Here is a 19747-nt window from a genome sequence, read left to right on the forward strand (position 1 = left end):
AAGAACGAAACTTCGTCTCAAAAGCAAAACAAAAACAAAAAACAAACAAAAAAACAAAACATAGGGCGGGCGCGGTGGCTCATGCCTGTAATCCCAGCACTTTGGGAGGCCAAGGCGGGCGGATCACAAGGTCAGGAGATCAAAACCATCCTGGCTAACACCGTGAAACCCCATCTCTCCTAAACAAAACACAAAGAATTAGCCGGGCGTGGTGGTGGCGGGCACCTGTAGTCCCAGCTACTTGGGAGGCTGAGCCAGGAGAATGGCGTGAACCCGGGAGGCGGTGCTTGCAGTGAGCCAAGATCACGCCACTGCATTCAAGCCTGGGTGACAGAGGAAGACTGTCTCAAAAAAAAAAAAAAAAACACCNCCCCATCTCTACTAAAAATACAAAGTTAGCCGGGCATGGTGGCGCATACCGGTACTCCCAGCTACTCCAGGGGCTGAGGCAGGAGAATCGCTTAACCCAGGAGGTGGAGGTTGCAGTGGGCCGAGATCACACCATTGCACTCCGGCCTGGGCAACAAGAACGAAACTTCGTCTCAAAAGCAAAACAAAACAAAAAACAAACAAAAAAACAAAACATAGGGCGGGCGCGGTGGCTCATGCCTGTAATCCCAGCACTTTGGGAGGCCAAGGCGGGCGGATCACAAGGTCAGGAGATCAAAACCATCCTGGCTAACACCGTGAAACCCCATCTCTCCTAAACAAAACACAAAGAATTAGCCGGGCGTGGTGGTGGCGGGCACCTGTAGTCCCAGCTACTTGGGAGGCTGAGCCAGGAGAATGGCGTGAACCCGGGAGGCGGTGCTTGCAGTGAGCCAAGATCACGCCACTGCATTCAAGCCTGGGTGACAGAGGAAGACTGTCTCAAAAAAAAAAAAAAAACACCACACACACACAAAATTTGACCAGGCGTGGTGATTCATGCCTGTAGTCCTAGCACTTTGGGAGGCCAAGGCAGGTGGATCACGAAGCCAGGAGTTTGAGACCAGCCTAGCCAAGATGGTGAAACCCCATCTCTACTAAAAACACAAAAATGAGCCAGTCGTGGTGGCAGGCACCTGTAATCCCAGCTACTCGGGAGGCTGAGGCAGAGAACTGCTTGAACCCAGGAGGCAGAGGTTGCAGTGAGCTGAGATCGCACCACTGCACTCTGGCCTGGGCGACAGAGCAAGACTCCATCTCAAAAAAAATAGCCAGTTGTGGTGGTGCATGCCTGTGGTCTCAGCTACGCAGGAGGCTGAGGTGGAAGGACTGCTTGAGTCCAGGAAGTCAAGGCTGCAGTGAGCTGTGACTGTGCCACTGCACTCCAGCCTGGGCAATGGAGCAAGACCTTGTATGTTGGGGGGACAGCAGACGGACTCGAATGTGTAAATTCAATCCAGGGCAAGGACTCAAGGTTAACTCTTTTGACAAGTCAGAAGGAAATTTAGTTTCAAAAAGTGCTATGTGCAGACAAGACAGCTTGCTACAGGGTCAATTTTATAGTGTCCTAAAAGCCCACACTTAGAACACTCAAGATAAATAGGTCCCCGGTAGAAGGAAATTATGTGCTATAAACTCAATTGCTGCAGTGGATGAAACTTTAACCCAGTTACAGAAACAAGCACTCCCTAAGCACAGGTGCCTGAGAATCACACCAAAGCCCTAAGGAAAAGCACGGAGCTGAGAATGACCTGAGGGGCACAAGCCCAGCCTGGGGGCCCAGGAGAAGCCTCAGTGAGGAGGGGAGGTTTCAGTCATAGTGCAAGCGCAAAGTGTGAACCAAACACATCACTGAGGCTGATTGCTGGAGGAATGGGGGCTCAGGGATGCCCAGTGGCAGGAAGGGAGTCACAGGGCATGGGCTTCCTGGGTAACAAGGATTGGCCATCACCTTTGAGGACTGAGGGAAAGCGAGGTCATTTGTGCCAGGGAAACCCTGAGGACGCATTACCTGGTTTTGGGGGGACGCACAGGAGGACAAGGTCCACACTCAGCTACTGTGATCTCTCCCAACTAATGCTCTGCCCTACACATGACAGTCCCACTCCGAGGCAGGATCTGGACAGGCAGGTAACCTACACCATGTCCTGTCCCACAGAATGAGTCAAGATCCCAAAACAAAGTTACTGTGGGTGGCTAAAGGCCTGCGTGTGGTACATTTTGCCTGTGGCTTCAGCTCCTCAGCCCAGCCCCAGCCCAGGGGTTGAGTAGAACCACCAGGACCTGTCCTGCCCACTGCCACTCCCTGCCTTGATCCTTCAATTCTGCACGTCACTTCACCCCCCAACCTGGGGGCGATCTATGTCCTGTCCAGCTCACACTGGGGCTCCCTGGACTTGGGGGCTGACATGGATTCTCTAAATCTTCTGCCTGGTTGAGAGGCTGATGCAGTTCAACAGGTAGACAACCACTTTACAAAAACAGGAGATGGAGGAGCCAAGTCACTGTTGCAAAAGCTTCCCACAAGATGGGCAGTCTCCCCGTCAGCCTCTGACAGCCACAGCAAGGCTCTCAGTGCCTGAGCAGGGACTCCTCGGCCCCACCGGGGATGTGGGCTCCAGGGAAGCCAAGGGCAACAAGACTGGGAAGGGGACAAGGAACACATGGTGCCCAAGAAGTAAGAGCATCTGACCCTGTAAGAAAGGCAGATGACAGGCCGGGCGCGGTGGCTCAAGCCTGTAATCCCAGCACTTTGGGAGGCCGAGACAAGCGGATCACGAGGTCAGGAGATCGAGACCATCCTGGCTAATACGGTGAAACCCCGTCTCTACTAAAAAATACAAAAAACCAGCCGGGCGACGAGGCGGGCGCCTGTAGTCCCAGCTACTCGGGAGGCTGAGACAGGAGAATGGCGTCAACCCGGGAGGCGGAGCTTGCAGTGAGCTGAGAGCCGGCCACTGCACTCCAGCCTGGGCAGCAGAGCAAGACTCCGTCTCAAAAAAAAAAAAAAAAAAAAAAAAGAAAGGCAGATGACAAACAAAGGAAACACTGGGACAGCAGACAGACACCTCCCTGCCCTGCAAAGCATACACTAGTTACACACAGAGCAATCTTGCACAACACACACGTGTATACTGACACTCATACGCATGCACGGTTTTTCATCCCCTCCTCCCACTTCTGAGTCTTGCTCAATTGTCTCAGAAAACATCTTTCTGGCCAGGAGCAATGGCTCATGCCTGTAATCCCAGCACTTTGGGAGGCCAAGAAGGGAGGCTTGCTTGAGTCCAGGGGTTCAAGGCTGCAATGATCGCACCACTGCACTGCAGCCTGGGCAACAGAGCAAGACCCTGTCTCTAAAAAAAAGAAGAAAAAAAGTCTTTCTTCTGCGTTTAATTCTGAGCAAAAGAACAGTAGTTCTCAAGAGCAATCAGCATCCACACAGCTACTGATCTACTTTGTCTTAAGAATATGGAAAACCACAAAGTACGGTTTTCAGACACAAGGGCCGGAATCACCAAGTTGTAGAGCATGTGAAGGAGCCCAGAGCCCTGCTGAGTCTCACACACATTCCCACCCGCCTTCTTCACTTCAACCCACACTACTTCGTTGGCGCCGCAATTTCTCATCAAGCTGGATAGAGCCACAGAATGTCCCCAACTCACTGGCACTACAACCTTGCTCATTGCTTCTACTTCATGCCAAAAACATGGTAATGTCAGCTTCCAGAGAAGCCACAAGAACTGACTTGTTGGCTGTTGCACATCTGGACGATGCGTGAACTCAGAAGGAAACTTCTGCAGCATGAGGAGCCTGATGAGTGTCTGCGACACCCCTTCTAATTCACAGCCCACCTGGCCCCATGGGATAGGGACCAATGATGGGCTCCTCAACTCGACCATACCTGATGACAAAGATTCACCCTCCGCCAGACACTGACCTCCCTGAGGCACCTCCTCAGTGGAGGACAGGCAGAGGAGCAGCTCAGGTCTCAGCCCTCACAGGAACACAGACCCAGCAAGGCCTGGGAGATGTGTGCAAACCACTATTTTGTTACAAGGCAACACTGGAAAAGGTATCCAGCATGCTGGTCCAAACGAAGAGAGAAAAATCTAGAAATGCTTCATTTGAGCTGGGCCCCAAAGTGTAGAGTCTAGATTTGTAGAGACAGAAGAAAGAGGAAACGGTAGCAGAAATGGTGACGTGACAGAAATATACAGCACTGTGAAAATTAGTCTCCAAGAAAAGCAGATGAAGCCAAAACAAAAGGAGATTCAAACTTTTTTGGTTTTATTTTCTTTTTTTCTTATACCCAGAAAAGGTAGAAGAGATTCAAACTTTTTTTCTTTTTGAGACGGAGTCTCGTTCTGTCGTCAGGCTGGAGTGCAGTGGCGTGATCTTGGCTCACTGCAATCTCCGCCTCCCTAGTTCAAGCAATTCCCCTGCCTCAGCCTCCCAAGTAGCTGTGATTACAGGCACGCACCACCACACACAGCTAATTTTATTTTTTTTGTATTTTAGTACAGACGGGGTTTCACCATGTTGGCCAGGATGGTCTCAATCTCCTGACCTCATGATCCAGCTGTAATCCCAAGGTGCTGGGATTACAGGAGTAAGCCACCACGCCCACCCCACTTTTTAAAAGTCTGAATCTCAGCCGGGTGTGGTGGCTCACTCCTGTAATATCAGCATTTTGGGAGGCTGAGGCAGTCGGATCACAAGGTCAGGAGTTCAAGACCAGCCTGGCCACCATGGTGAAACCCCATCTCTACTAAAAATACAAAAAATTAGCTGGGCATAGTGGTGGGCCCCTGTAATCCCAGCTGCTCGGGAGGCTGAGGCAGGGGAATTGTTTGAAACCAGGAGGCAGAGGCTGCAGTGAGCTGAGATCATGCCACTGTACTCCAGCCTGGGAGACAAGAGCGAAACTCCGTCTCAAACAAAACGAACAAAAAAAAGAATGTTTTTTTAAAAGTAACGAGGTTGCTTGGTGAAAGAAAGCAGCCCGGTACAGAGGCCATACTTGTATTCAGCTGAATACGATGAACAAAAGCCCCACATAACCCCCAGCACCTTTGTGGTGGGGGGATCTCGACCGCCCCCTAGCCTGTGAGAGGAGGCCTAAAATCTTTAACAGGTCCTGAAGAAGAGAAACCTGAAAGCTGTCAAAAGGCACAGAACACACTCCAAAAAGACATGACCAGCACACATCCAATTCAAGTGAAGTATCTCCCCTCAGGCCACCAAATACATAAATCTGAGCACAAGCGTTCCCTGGAGGGGGTGAGCAACAGCCCCCACAGGTGTTCCCTACCCAGCACTTCCAGGAAGACGCTATTTACAAGTGCCATGCTCAGCTCTGACAGAGGGAGAGGGGCATCTACTGCCTCCTCCAAACAAGGCACATGTGACAACCGAGGTGTGCCCAGTGCTGTGCTGCTGAATGGCAGGGTCCCTTCCTAGCACTTCATCTGAAATGCTAAGACCCATGAATATAAGCTGGTTCCCATCACCAAACAGTGGGCAGAGTCTGAGGCAACAACCAGGACATCCATCCCATCATCTCTAGTCCTTGGTTCTAGAGCTACTCAGAAATGCAGGTAATTAAGAATGAAAGGGACCAGGTGCAGTGGATCATGCCTGTTAGTCCCAGCACTTTGGAAGGTCAACGCAAGAGGATCCCTTGAGGACAGGAGCTCAAGATCAGCCTGGGCAACATAGCAAGACCCTGTCTCTACCCAAAAAAAAAAAAAATTTTAATATAAGATAAATAAATAAAGAATGAAGGAAGTAAAAAGAAAAGGCACCTCCGGCTTTCCCACTTACAAATAAATGCACACTTAAAATCTCATGTGTTTCAGGTAGAGGACTTGTAAATAATGCCTCCAAAATATTTTTTAAAATCAATTTATTAAGTTTTTTAGACAGCAACTCGCTCTCTTGCTCAGGATGGAGTGCAGTGGCGTGACTACAGCTTACTGTAGCTTCAACCTCCCGGGCTGAAGCGATCCTCCCACCTTAGCCTCCTGAGATCACAGGTGGGCACCACCATACTGGGCTAATTTTTGTAGAGACAGAGTTTCAACCATGTTGCCCAGGCTGGATTTTTTTTTTTTTTGATACATTTAACAAAGCAAACTTGGAGAGCAAAACATCACGGAAACATACCCAGGTATATTATATATACACTCAAGTGACCATCTATGTTTTAAAAATAAAACCTTTCAGGTCTGGTTGCAGGTGTGCATGTAGTTCCAGCTACTATGGAGGCCAAAGCAGGTGGAATGCTTGAGCCTAGGAGTTTGAAACCGCCTGGACTCTGTCTCTAAAAATAAATAACATCTAGATGGTCTGCAAATTCCTAAATGTAACTCACACTAAGCCTGCACAGTGGAGAGCCGCTCTGGTAGCCTCTCAATCCAGTACCCTGTGCAGAGCAAAGCTGTTTTGGGCATAAGTTGTCTCTAGAAAATAGATCACTGCTCCCCATAACCAACAGCCCTCCCATGGTGTGCCTCACCGCTCAGACTCACCACAGAATTATGCAGGGCCAGCCTGGGATAGACAGGTCCCCAGACCCCAACCTCCCTCTCTGGTGTCATCTGGGGAAAAAAAAAACTGGAGAAGCATAGTTCTTAACCAGGGAAGATGGTGTAGAGATTATGCCATCTTCCAGAGACACAGATGATTGCCTGAAAACTCCCAAAACCAGGGACAATAGTGTCCACACACGGGCCACGAAAGAGCCCCACAAGGATCACAATTAGCTGCTTCTGTACATTGGCCCTGTGTCTCAGCTTGAGGGCCCTTCCGGGTAACATGAGATGAAAGCCTGTCTTCACCCCCAAGTTGTACCAGACAATAGGAAAAAAGCATACCTAAACTGATCACAGGTTTTATGAGGAAAAAGAAAGGTAGCAAATAAGCGTCTTTAAAACTACTGCTAGGCCCCAGGAGTGGTGGCTCACGCTTATAATCCCAGCACTTTGGGAGGCTGAGGCTGGCGGATCATTTGAGATCAGGACTTCGAGACCAGCCTGGCTAACATGGTGAAAACCCATCTCTACAAAAATATTTAAAAATGAGCCAGCATGGTAGTGGGCGCCTTTAATCCCAGCTACCCAGAAAGCTGAAGCAGAATTGCTTGAACCCGGGAGGCGGAGGTTGCAGTGCGCCGAGATTGTGCCACTGCACTCCAGCCTGAGAGACAGAGACTCCGTCTCAAAAACACAACACAACACAACCATCAATAGCTCCCTGTGCTCACACTGAAGATTAGGACTTGGTTTCTGTGTGTGACATCTTAGAACTGCTCAGTGCCCAACACTGCCCTCACTTGAGGCCGTGCTTCAAGTGGCCCCACACCTGCGCCGCTGTTGGCCAGGGCCTGTGCCCAAGCCCAACCCTGCGGCCCCAGAGAAACAGATGCTGCCCAAGGAACACACGACATACAAACAAGGTGCCACCTGTGATGGGGAATCCAAGCAGTCTTAAAAACCTCCACAGGTAAGCAGGGACCAGAGTCCCAGCTGTAGAATGTCACTGTGAGGGCTGGCCATGCTCCCCTTCTGTGGGAAGGGCCTAGCTCTCTGTCCCCTCCCAGATGCCTCCTGGGCTGTGAGCCTACGTGGCCTACGAAGGGTTACGCCTGCCATTTCCATGCCATCTGCTACGTGGCCATCGGGCGTCACATCACAAAATGGGAGGCCTTAACCCTTCCAGGGCTGCAGTCTCTCAGGGCTGAGCCAGGCCGAGCTGTGGCCCTGACCACCACCAGCTCAATCAAGGCCTGAGACTGGTAATGGCAGGGAGATCTGGCACAGAAAATTCCAAGGGCCAGAAAAGCCTTCTCAGTTCCTGGAAGGAAATGTCAAGTGGAAAGTGAGGAAACCAAAGATTCATCTCTTGCCATTTTCATCAGGGCACCCAGCAACGTGGTGACGCTGTGGGCTGGAGGCTCTGCCCACGCGCCCTTCCTCAAGCTCTTCCCTACAAGCATCCTGCAGCATCACAGAGCCACAGGGAGGATCACAGCCAGTGGGAAAACCTACTTCTACGATGAAACAAACTTTCTGCTCTCAAAGCAGCCCCATGGATCTACCCACAAACAATCCTTGCAGCACGTTCCTGCACAGCTATAAGGGCTGGGACAGAAATCCTACTTTGCAAATGGAACTCTACCTTGCAAATGGAACTCTTCCCCTCAGGGGTGGGAGGAGTCTGGGTATAGACACCTACACCAACCTCTGGGCAACAGCTAAGCCATGAAGTATGTACATGGTGGGGGAGTGGAGGGTCTGTCTGTATCAGTGCTTCTTTAGTAAAACATGATAATAACACAGAAGCAAAGCCCTGGCCAGAAGGTCCTGCTGGCCTCTCTGACCATATCCAGCCACCCCTGAGCCCGTCCCCCAAGTACAACCAACCCCTCTCCTGTTCTCTCAGCTGGAGTCACACTGACATCCTGACTCACTCCCACCTCAGGGCCTTTGCATCTCCACTCCCCCAGGTCTCAGCTGATAATGCAAAGTGAGAAATGCCTCCCCTCCACAGATGCTCCCCAGGGGGTCTCTATCCCCTTTCCTGCCTCATCACCACTTGACATGCTATTTACTCACCTCTCTGTTTGTGGGCTTCAACCCCCAGGATATCAAGGGACACCTATTTCTCTAGCACTACCATCCAAGGGCCCATGCAGGCACAATGCTTTGCACGGAAGAGGCAATGGATACACATTTATTAAACAGATTTGAAAAAGTACTTTCAGAACTCCCAACTACCACTGCCCTTCAACCTCCTTCCTGGTTAGTAAGCCAAAATGTCTTCATGCCGACAGAAAAGATAATGATCAAAACCAAACAAAACCTGGCCAGGCACCGTGCAGTGGCTCACGCCTGTAACCCCAACACTTTGGAAGGCTGAGGCAGGAGGATCGCTTAAGGCCAAGAGTTTGAGACCGGCCTGGGCAACATAGTGAGACTGTCTCTACAGAAAAAATAAAAACAAAACAAAATCTTTACCTCACCCCATATATGAAAATTAACTCAAAATGGATGAAAGATCCAAGTATTAGGAGCTAAATCTATAAAACTCTTAGAAGAAAACACAGGAGAAAAATGTCATGACTTTGTGTTTGGCAAACAGTCTTACATATGACACCAAAGCACAATATCAAAAAAAGAAAAAAGATAATTTGGACTGCATCAAAATTAAAATCTTTTATGCAAAGGGCATTATAGAGTGGGGAAACAAACAAACAAAAAAAACCCATAGAATGGGAAAAAATTATAGCAAATCATACACCTGATAAGGGTCTAGTGTCCAGAACATATGAAGGATCCTTACAACTCAGCAACAAAAAGACAAGCAATCCAATTAAAAAATGGTCAAAAGACTTGAACAGACATTTCTCCAAAAAAGAGAGACAAATCACTAAAAAGCATGTGAAAAAGGCTCTCAGTGTCATTAGTCGTAAGGGAAATGCAAATCAAAACCACCATGAGAAACCGCTTCACACCCACTAGGAGCTTCACACCCACTAGGACGGCTACAATCAAAAAAGCCAAATAAGTACTGGTAAGGATGTGGAGAAATTGGGACCCTCATACACGGCATGGTGGAAAGTAAAATGGTAGAGCGATGTGGAAAACAGTGGAAAGTAAAACAGTAGAGTGATGTGGAAAACAGTCTGCCAGTTCCTCAAAAAGTTAAATGCAGAGTTCCCACATAAGCCTGGGCAGGGCCTCCAGCCCACAGAGTCACCATGCTACTGGGTGTCCTGCAAGTCCACTTCTAGGTATACCCAAGACAGGTGAATATAGGTAGTCAAACAAAAATGTGCAGGTGAATGTTAAAAGCAACATTATCTACAACAGCCAAAAACTAGAAAACAACCCAAATGTCCATCAATGGATGAATGGATAAACAAAATGTGGTCCATCTATACAATGGAATATTATTTGGCCACAAAAAGGAATGAAGCGGCCAGGCGCGGTGGCTCAAGCCTGTAATCCCAGCACTTTGGGAGGCCGAGACGGGTGGATCACGAGGTCAGGAGATCGAGACCATCCTGGCGAACACGGTGAAACCCCGTCTCTACTAAAAAATACAAAAAACTAGCCGGGCGAGGTGGCGGGCGCCTGTAGTCCCAGCTACTCGGGAGGCTGAGGCGGGAGAATGGCGTAAACCCGGGAGGCAGAGCTTGCAGTGAGCTGATATCTGGCCACTGCACTCCAGCCTGGGCGACAGAGCGAGACTCCGTCCCAAAAAAAAGGGAATGAAGCTCTGATACAATGTGACTGAACATCATGCTAAGCGAAAAAAAGACAAAATGGTCACATATTGCATGATCCCATTTATATGAAATGCCAGAAGAGGCAAACGCAGAGACAAAAAGTAGAATCAGTGGCTGCCGGGAGGGTGGAGAGCAGAGTCAAGGAAAAGGGAGTGACTGCTAATGGGGGACAAGGTTTCTTTTCACAGGAGGGGGAAAGGTAATGAAAATGTTCTAGAATTACAGGTGATGGTTGCACGATATTGTGAATGGGTTAAATGCCACTAAACAGCACACTTTAAAATGTCAAAACTGGTGAATTTTCTACCATGTGAATTTTACACGCTTTCTTAAAGAGGTGAGAAAAGAAAATAAAAACAAAAATACTAATTTCAATAGCTATGAACCCCTCTAGAGCTACTAAAATACTAACAGGCAAAAGCAGGTTTGCTGTGACCCCAACAGCACAGAACTGGGCCCTCCAGTAAACACGCTCCTTTTGTACAAGAAGACCCCAAACAACCACACAGCCATCAGCCATCAGGGCAGGCAGCCTCTATGTCACCACCAACCATGAGCCCCACAGAAAAACTGCAGGAGGCTGCAGCAAGCCCACTGTACATATGGGAATTCAGGACCATCTCCCAGCGAAAGATCCAATGCCTGGGAGTATAAGAATGTGGGACACGTAAGGGAGAATTCACCAAGGAGGAGCCAAGGCAGAAAGAGGAAGTGGCCTCAGAGGGCTGGAATCACAAGAGCTACTACCAGCAGAGCCCCACCTCCGCCAGGCCTTATCACAGGCCCCACACTGCCTAAAATCCCAAAACAAAACCGCCGTGGTGGCTTGCTTTTTTTTTTTTTTTTTTTTAAGGATGAGGTCTCACTCTGTTGTCCAGGCTGGAATGCAGAGTCATGATCATGGCTCACTGCACACTGCAGCCGTCGACTCCAGGGCTCAAGCAATCCTAAATCCTCCACCTCAACTTCCCTGAGTATGGGACTAAAGGCAGCGTACCAAACCGAATGAGATACGCCACGCCATTTTTTTTTTTTTTTTTTTTTTTTTTTTTGAGACGGAGTCTCGCTCTGGCGCCCACGCTGGAGTGCAGTGGCTGGATCTCAGCTCACTGCAAGCTCCGCCTCCCGGGTCCACGCCATTCTCCTGCCTCAGCCTCCCGAGTAGCTGGGACTACAGGCGCCGCCATCTCGCCCGGCTAATTTTTTGTATTTTTTAAGTGGAGACGGGGTTTCACTGTGTTAGCCAGGATGGTCTCGACCTCCTGACCTTGTGATCCGCCCGCCTCGGCCTCCCAAAGTGCTGGGATTACAGGCTTGAGCCACCGCGCCCGGCCAAATTTTTGTACTTTTTGTAGAGACTAGGTCTCACCATGTTGCCCAGGGTGGTCTCAAACTCCTGGGCTCAAGAGATCCACCCGCCTTGACCTCCCAAAGCGCCGGGACCAACAGGCGTGACACAGTGGTTTCACACTAACACACTACTGGGGAAGTGCCACAGGCCTCAACGTCACAAAGCGTTTCACTCGTTTATTCGTCCCAACACCTGCTTAAGTTTCTACTTAGGGATCAGGAACACCCTTGGGGTGCCAACGATAGGCCTCCTACTGGGAGCTGCCTCAGGAGCCCCAAGGAGAACACTGGAGTGGGGGGCACAGCAAGCACAGCACAGACCTGACAGAGGCAGAGTTGAAGTCCCTCACACACTGTTCGCTGGATCCCTAGATCACAGCTCTAAGCACTACTGTTCATGAAACAGTCATGTGCAAGTCCAGCTAACCACCTACTTTGTTCACTCGTGACGGGCAACGACTGCTGTGGATGGACAATACCAATGGGGAGGGGAGAATGGTTTTTATCACAGAGTCAGGGTACCGGAGTGGTGGTCAGATGTGCCCCAGGTACTGAGCAGGAAGGGGACAGGAAGGAGGCCCAGAAGCTCATGGTGCGGAAGCTGCCCTCAGCTGTCAGTACAAAGCCAGAAAGCCTGATTCACCCCCAAGGGCCTCAGCTTCCTCACCTGTAAAATGGAAACAGTATCCACTTTATTGCTAACATTTCCTGAGGGCTCCACGAAGGGTAGCAGTGAGTGCTGTTATTACTGAAAATAAAAGTGTGTAAGAGAGGCTGTCTGGTGGGCTGACAGGCCACAGTTCCTTCTGGCAATTCCAGTCTCTGCTCATGGTTTTCTGCTTGAATTTAAACTACCCCCAGGTGGCCTCCTAAACTACCCCCAACTGGCCTCCACCTCAGCTTTTATAAATGGCCATTTCCCCTCTTCTAGATGATCCAGTCATGAAGCTCCCTGAGGGAAGACCTGGGCCAAATCCAATTTTCACACTTTTCATTAAGGAAAATTTCAAATCCACCCACAGAGTAGAGAATGGTGTGATTAACTGCAGGTGCTTACCACCCAGATCCACGCCCACCGGGGACCACCCTCGTGTCTTCCACATGCCACTCCTTTCTCCCTCTCTCCCCTACTAGATTCCAGGAAGCAAATCCTATGAAACATGCATTTGTGCTAAAGGGTTCAGTATTTATCTTTACACAACAAGCACGACCACAACACTGTGATCCCACCTTTGAGAATTTCACAATCAACCTTCCGTCTTTCTCGGAGTCACATCTGGTTGAAATCCCTAGGTCCCCTTACTGACACAATCATATGTTCAGACAGTTAGGATGCTTGTTCTGTTTCCCACTGTTGGTTTGGCAAATGGCGTCCCTGTGGCATAAGTCCACATGCCCCCAATTTCTCGTAAACTAGATCTTGAGGCATGGTGAGTGCACGTCCCTGTGGAAGCACAGGACACCCTCCTTGGGGGCCAGTGGCTAGGGAGAATCACTGTCTGGACCTCACAGTCTGGACCCCCCAATTCACTAGGTGCCTGCAATAAACTTAAAATTCTGTCATTTCATATTAATTTGCAAAAATACATCAATAGCTGTGCTGCCCATTAGCCATATGTGGCTATTTAAATAGACAAAATTAAACTCAGCGTCCTCAGTCATGCTATGTTAAGTGCCACGTAGGGTAGACGGTGTAGAGCATCCCTGTCACCCTAGGCAGTTCTGTGGGCCAGCACTGCCCTGCGAGGGAACCTTGCCCTCACCCACAGTCTCGTTCTTAAGAATGTGCAGCTTGGGAGGCCGAGACGGGAGGATCACGAGGTCAGGAGATCGAGATCATCCTGGCTAACATGGTGAAACCCTGTCTCTACTAAAAAATACAAAAAACTAGCCGGGCGAGGTGGCGGGCGCCTGTAGTCCCAGCTACTCGGGAGGCTGAGGCGGGAGAATGGCATATAAACCCGGGAGGCGGAGCTTGCGATGAGCTGAGATCCGGCCACACTGCACTCCAGCCCGGGCAACAGAGCGAGACTCCGTCTCCAAAAAAATAAAATAAACAAAATAAAATAAAATAAAATAAAATAAAAAAAGAACGTGCAGCCCACAGAGAAGACGCAGGAAAAATGCCAGTTGCTTTCCTTCTACCGATTTTCAAAACGAGCTAGCTCCGTAACTCCTACCAAAGGAGACCAGTGAGTTTCTTCCTTGTCCGTTAAGCATCAAAAAGAAACTGTGGGTCTTTTTTTTTTTTTTTTTCTTTTTAAAGCTCAGGGGGTCCCACTACATTGCCCAGGCTAGACTCAAACTCCTGAGCTCAGGCGATCCTATGGCCTCGGCCTCCAGAACAGCTTGGATGGCAGGTGCGTATAAACACAGCCAGCTTAAAACACTTGGGTTCCTTTTTTTTTCTTTTTTTGAGACAGAGTCTTACTCTGTCACCCAGACTGGAGTGCAGTGGCGCAATCTCGGCTCACTGCAACCTCCACCTCCCAGGCCTCCCAGGCCTCCCAGGCTCAAGCAATTCTCCTGCCTCAGCCTCTCGAAAAGCTGGCATTACTATCGCCCAGCTAATTTTTATATTTTCAGTAGAGACAGGGTTTCACCATATTGGCCAGGCTAGTCTTGAACTCCTGACCTCAAATGATCCACCTGCCTCAGCCTCCCAAAGTGCTAGGATTATAGGTGTGAGCCATGGCATCCAGCCAGCCTTGGATTTTTAACACATCTAACTCAAGGGCTCCTTGTTCTTGTTCACTCTCACTTGTCCCATCCGTGCCAGTGGGGGCTCTGTGGGTCCTTTCGATACAACCCCAGAAGTGTCTTACACAATTACCATGTTCCCCAGGCAGAATTAGAATTAAGCGTTTTATTTAAAGTACTTCAGGTCTTAGCCAGGTGCAGTGGTTCACACCTGTAATCCCAGCACTTTGGGAGGCTGAGGTGGGTGGATCACCTGAGGTCGGAGTTCGAGACCAGCTTGACCAACATGGAGAAACCCCGTCTCTACTAAAAATACAAAATTAGCCAGGCGTGGTGGTGCATGCCTGTAATCCCAGCTACTCAGGAGGCTGAGGCAGGAGAATCGCTTGAAACCAGGAGACGAAGGTTGCAGTGAGCCTGGATCGTGCCACTGCACTTCAGCACGGGCAACAAGAGTGAAACTCTGTCTCAAAAAACAAAAAACAAACAAACAAACAAAAAACCCCAAATTTAAAAATTAGCTGAACATGGTGGTGCACCTGTTGTCCCAGCCACTTGGGAGGCAGAGGTGGAAGGACTGCCAGAGGGCACAGTGAGTTATGATCACACCACTGCACTCCAGCCTAAGTGACAGAGCAAGACTCAGCCAAAAAAAAAAAAAAAAAGCTAGTGCTTTGGGTTTTATATTTGCATTTTTCTTTTGTGTGGTAAATTTTGGTTCTTAATGACATTAATTACCTGTTTTTTCCTACAATATATAACAGGAATAATGCTAAACCCTGAAACCAAAACCAGGATTCCAAAAACAGCTGAAGATTTTAAGAAAGTTGTGATGGTGGCAGGCGTCTGTGATCCCAACTACTTGGGAGGCTGAGGCAAGAGAACCACTTGAAACCTGAAGGCAGAGGGTGCAGTGAGCCGAGATCGCACCACTGCACTCCAGCCTGGGTGACAGAGCGAGGGGAGGGAGGTGAGAGAAGGAAGAGAAGGAAGAGAAGGAAGAGAAGAAAGAGAAGAAAGAGAAGAAAGAGAAGAAAGAGAAAGAAGGGAAGGAAGGGAAAGATGGGAAGGAAGGAAGGAAAGAAATTTGGCCGGGTGCAGTGGCTCACACCGTTAATCCCAGCACTTTGGGAGGCCGAGGTGGGCGGATCACGAGGTGAGGAGATTGAGACCATCCTGGCTAACACGGTGAAACCTCATCTCTACTAAAAAATACAAAAATTGGCCGGGCGCGGTGGCTCAAGCGCGTAATCCAGCATTCTTGGGAGCGAGACGGGCGGCTCACGAGGTCAGGAGTTCGAGACCATCCCTGGCTAACATGGTGAACCCGTCTTACTAAAAAAATACAAAAAACTAGCCGGGTGACGGTGCGGCGCCTGTAGTCCCAGCTACTCAGGAGGCTGAGGCAGGGACATGGGTAAACCGGGAGCGGAGCTTGCATGACTGAGATCCGGCCTGCACTCCAGCCTGGGCGACAGATGCGGACTACCCGTCTCAAAAAAAAAAATAAAATAAAATAAACAAAAATACAAAAAATTAGCCAGGCGTGGTGGCGGATGCCTGTAGTCCCAGCTACTCAGGAGGCTGAGGCAGGAGAATGGTGTGAACTCAGGAGGCAGAGCTTGCAGTGAGCCGAGACCGCACCACTGCACTCCAGCCTGGGTGACAGAGCGAGACTCTGTCTCAAAAAAAGAAAGAAAGAAAGAAATTTGTTTGCCCCTATTGGATATCTCACTAAAACATTTACAGTCAAACTACTATGTTTTAAAGTTATCAGAAATAAGTCCTGAGAGGTTAAGTCACCAATGTGTGTCACAACTGACATGCACCTAGATTCATTCATTTTTGTCTTTGGTTTTTTTTTTTTTCTGAGACGGAGTCTCGCTCTGTCGCCCAGGCTGGAGTGCAGTGGCCGGATCTCAGCTCACTGCAAGCTCCGCCTCCCGGGTTCACGCCATTCTCCTGCCTCAGCCTCCCGAGTAGCTGGGACTACAGGCGCCCGCCACCTCGCCCAGCTAATTTTTTGTATTTTTAGTAGAGATGGGGTTTCACCGTTGTTAGCCAGGATGGTCTCGATCTCCTGACCTCATGATCCGCCCGTCTAGGCCTCCCAAAGTGCTGGGATTACAGGCTTGAGCCACCGCGCCTGGCCTGTCTTTGGTTCTTAAGGGATTGCTTCCCCCTCCACTGCCACCACTTGGCTTTTGTTTTATAATTGTGTAAAGCCTGTACATGATGCTACAAAGAGAGGACACGTGAAGAAGTCTCCCAGTGCTCCAGTGCCCTCTCCATCCCTTCTCCTGAAGGTGACCATGCGGTTTCTTTATGGTTTGTAAAAATAAAAGATAAGCAAATCCCCCTACCTTTCCTTAGGTAAGGGACAAGCACACTCCATCTCTTCTTCCTTTACATTGTTCTTTTTTCTGCTTGTCATTTCAACTAGAAATCCTGTCACCACCACAAATGAAGACATCACCTACTCCTCCCTTCACTCAAGGGCTCAGGCACCACCCTGTAGGCAGAGCCAACACCACGAGTTGCCCAGTCCAGCCACTGACACATCTAAGTCATTCCCACAGCTTTGTTTGTTTCTGGAGTGTTGTAATGAACGCAATCCTTGTCACAATCCTTCCTTATTTCTAACCATGTTTGGGACACATTTCCAGAAGTGGATTTGCTGGAGCAAAGAGTAAACACATGCCTTTGTTTTTTTGTTTTTTTGAGATAGGATCTCACTTTGTCACCCATGCTGGAGTGCAGTGGCATGATCTTGGCTCACTGCAACCTCCGCCTCCCGGGCTCAAGGGATTTTCCTGCCTCAGACTTCCGGATAACTGGGATTACAAGTGTGCACCACCACACCCAGCTAATTTTGTACTTTTAGTAAAGATGGGGTTTCACCTAGTTGGCCAGGCTGGTCTCGAACTCCTAACCTCAAATGATCCACCTGCCTCAGCCTCCCAAAGTGCTGGGATTACAGGTGTGAGCCACGGTACCTGGCCACTTGTCCTTGCGCTAGATGTTGCAAATACCCGAGAGGAGGTGTGAATTCCAGAAGCAACTACCATGGCACTACCTGACTCACACCACTAGAACAGTCTCCACTCCAGGTGCTTGCCAATTGAAAGGTCAGAAATGTCTTGATGGTGCTCCAACGTGCAGGATTCTTATATCAGAAAGACTGCGCATCATTCACATCTTGGTCAAGGCCCATGTGCATTACCTGTCCTGTGATGCAATCTGATTTTCCATGGTCACATCCATTTTTGATCCTTAACACCCAGCACTAGGCAGTGTGTGCCTGTTTAACAAAGACGACCTGACAGGCCAAATTCAAGGGCAGACACCAAGTCCACGAGCAGGCAAGACTGCCCCTCTGCCCGCAAGAATAAATGTACACACAAGTGGGTGTTGTGTGTAGACTGTGTGCCTCAGGCACGGAAAGGAGCTGCTGGGCACACCGAGGGCCAGCCCTCCTCCAGCCCTGCTCCCTCCACCATGCCCACGTGGTCCTGGGTGACAGGAATGGGGACAGTCCAGCCGATCACAGTCCATAATTTCCAATGAAAGCAAGTGTGGGCTGGTGCTGAGTGAGACACACCCAAGAGTAGGTGAAACTTGCATTTTGTGGAGAAAACCTAAAATCAATCAATATGCTGGGCTGTCTTACACATCCACAACAAAAAGTGCATACAAGCTGACACATTTATAAATCCTGAAGAAATAATTACTCAAGGGTGGCTTCTGCCTGTTTGACCACTAGGCATTGTGTGCCACGACTGTTTATAGACTGTGCTTTTCTATCTTCTATCAAGTCCCTTCAAGCACAGGTCAAAGGAAAACCTGGGGCAACCTCTGGAAATTCCCTTGTGAACTCCCAAACTGACTGCCTGAATGCTACAGCTAGGTCTTCCCTGCTGGCTGGCAACAGAGAAGAAGGAGGTCTCCTCCATTCATTTATTCACTAAACAAGTACCTACTGCTCAGACCATGTGCTTCTGAGTTAAGAAAGGACCAGGCAGAGGGGTGGGTACCCCGCCTGGGGTCTGGGAGAAACCAAAGCCAGCCCTGCTGCCCTCAGACAATGCCCTGGGCTGCAGGACAAGAGGCAGTCGCTTGCTTCCCTGGGCTGGCTGTGGGTGCTTACCCCTCAACAAAGGAGATGAGCTCAAGCTGGGCACAGTGGCCCGCACCCAGTAGTCCCAGCTACTTGGGAGGCTGAGGTGGGAAGATCGCTTGAGCCCAGGATGTTGAGGCTTCAGTGAGCCATGAACACACCACTGCACTCCAGTCTGGGTGACACAGCAAGACCCTTTCTCCAAAAAGGAGGTGAGCAAACATGATGACAGCTATGTGGCTTTGCGACTCTGGGTCCCTAGTCCTCCTCTCTGTCTCCGTTAATGCCTGACATCTCCCAAATAGTAGTTACAGCATAACAGCACCAAGTAATAGGCTCTGACAAGTCTCAACTCTCTGTAGGAAATTGGCAAAGACTTAGAGTCCGAACTTGTCTCCAAAGAGCTTTGAGAGCCCTGTGTAAGTGTGAGGGAATATAAAATAGTGCAGACACCATGGATAACAGTCTGGTAATTCCTGAAAAACAGAAAGTTATTATATGATCCAGTAACTGCACCCTTAGGTATATACTAAGAAGAACGCAACACAGGTATTCAAACAAAAGCTTGTACACGAATGTTAAAAGTAGCACTATTCACAGTAACTAAAAAAGTAGAAACAACTCAAATGTCCATCAATGAATGAATGGATAAACAAAATGTGGTTCATCCATATAATGGAGTATCATTCAGCCATAAAAAAGAAGGAAGCACTGATTCATGCTTACAATGTGGATGAACCTCAAAAACATGCTGACTAACAGAAGGCAGACCCAAAAGGCCATTTACACAAGTGTAAGAGTCCACTTACAATAAATGTCCACAACAGGCAAATCAACAAAGACAGAAAGTGGATTAGAGGTCATCAGGAGAAAGGGGAGGGGGGAAGATGAGGAATGACCGCAAATGACCATGCTGTTTCCTTTTGAGGTAAAGAAAATGTTCTGGAATTAAATAAATGTGGTAGTTGTAGAACTCTTGAATATATTTAAAAAACTGAATTGCAAACTTTAAATGAGTGACTCGTATGGTATGCAAATTACACCCCCAAAAATTTGTATGCCCAATACTTTGGGAGGCCAAAGCGGGAGACTTGCTTGAGGCCAGGAGTTCAAGACCAGCTTGGGCAACACAGCAAACTCCGTCTCTACAAAAAATACAAAAATTAGCTGGTTGTGGTTGCACACGCCTGTATTCCCAGCTATTCAGGAGCCTGAGGCGGGGAGGACAGCTTGAGCCCAGGAGTTCGAGGCTGCAGTGAGCTATGATTATGCCATTATACTCCAGCCTGGGTGACAGAGTGAGACCCTGTCTCAAAACATAAAAAACAAAAATGTAAGCATCAGGAAAGTTTCGTTTT

The 19747-nt window shown here is 49.0% G+C and overlaps 1 protein-coding gene across 5 annotated transcripts in view; it reads right to left on the minus strand.

Annotated features, from left to right (window-relative positions):
• Positions 1-19747, minus strand: part of GATAD2A (GATA zinc finger domain containing 2A) — a 128147-nt gene that overhangs the window by 56013 nt on the left and 52387 nt on the right. The gene's annotated exons all lie outside the window — the stretch shown is intronic.

The sequence above is a fragment of the Rhinopithecus bieti genome, unplaced genomic scaffold (genome assembly GCF_001698545.2).
Source record: "Rhinopithecus bieti isolate Rb0 unplaced genomic scaffold, ASM169854v2 scaffold_34968, whole genome shotgun sequence".
Classification (NCBI taxonomy): Eukaryota; Metazoa; Chordata; class Mammalia; order Primates; family Cercopithecidae; genus Rhinopithecus; species Rhinopithecus bieti.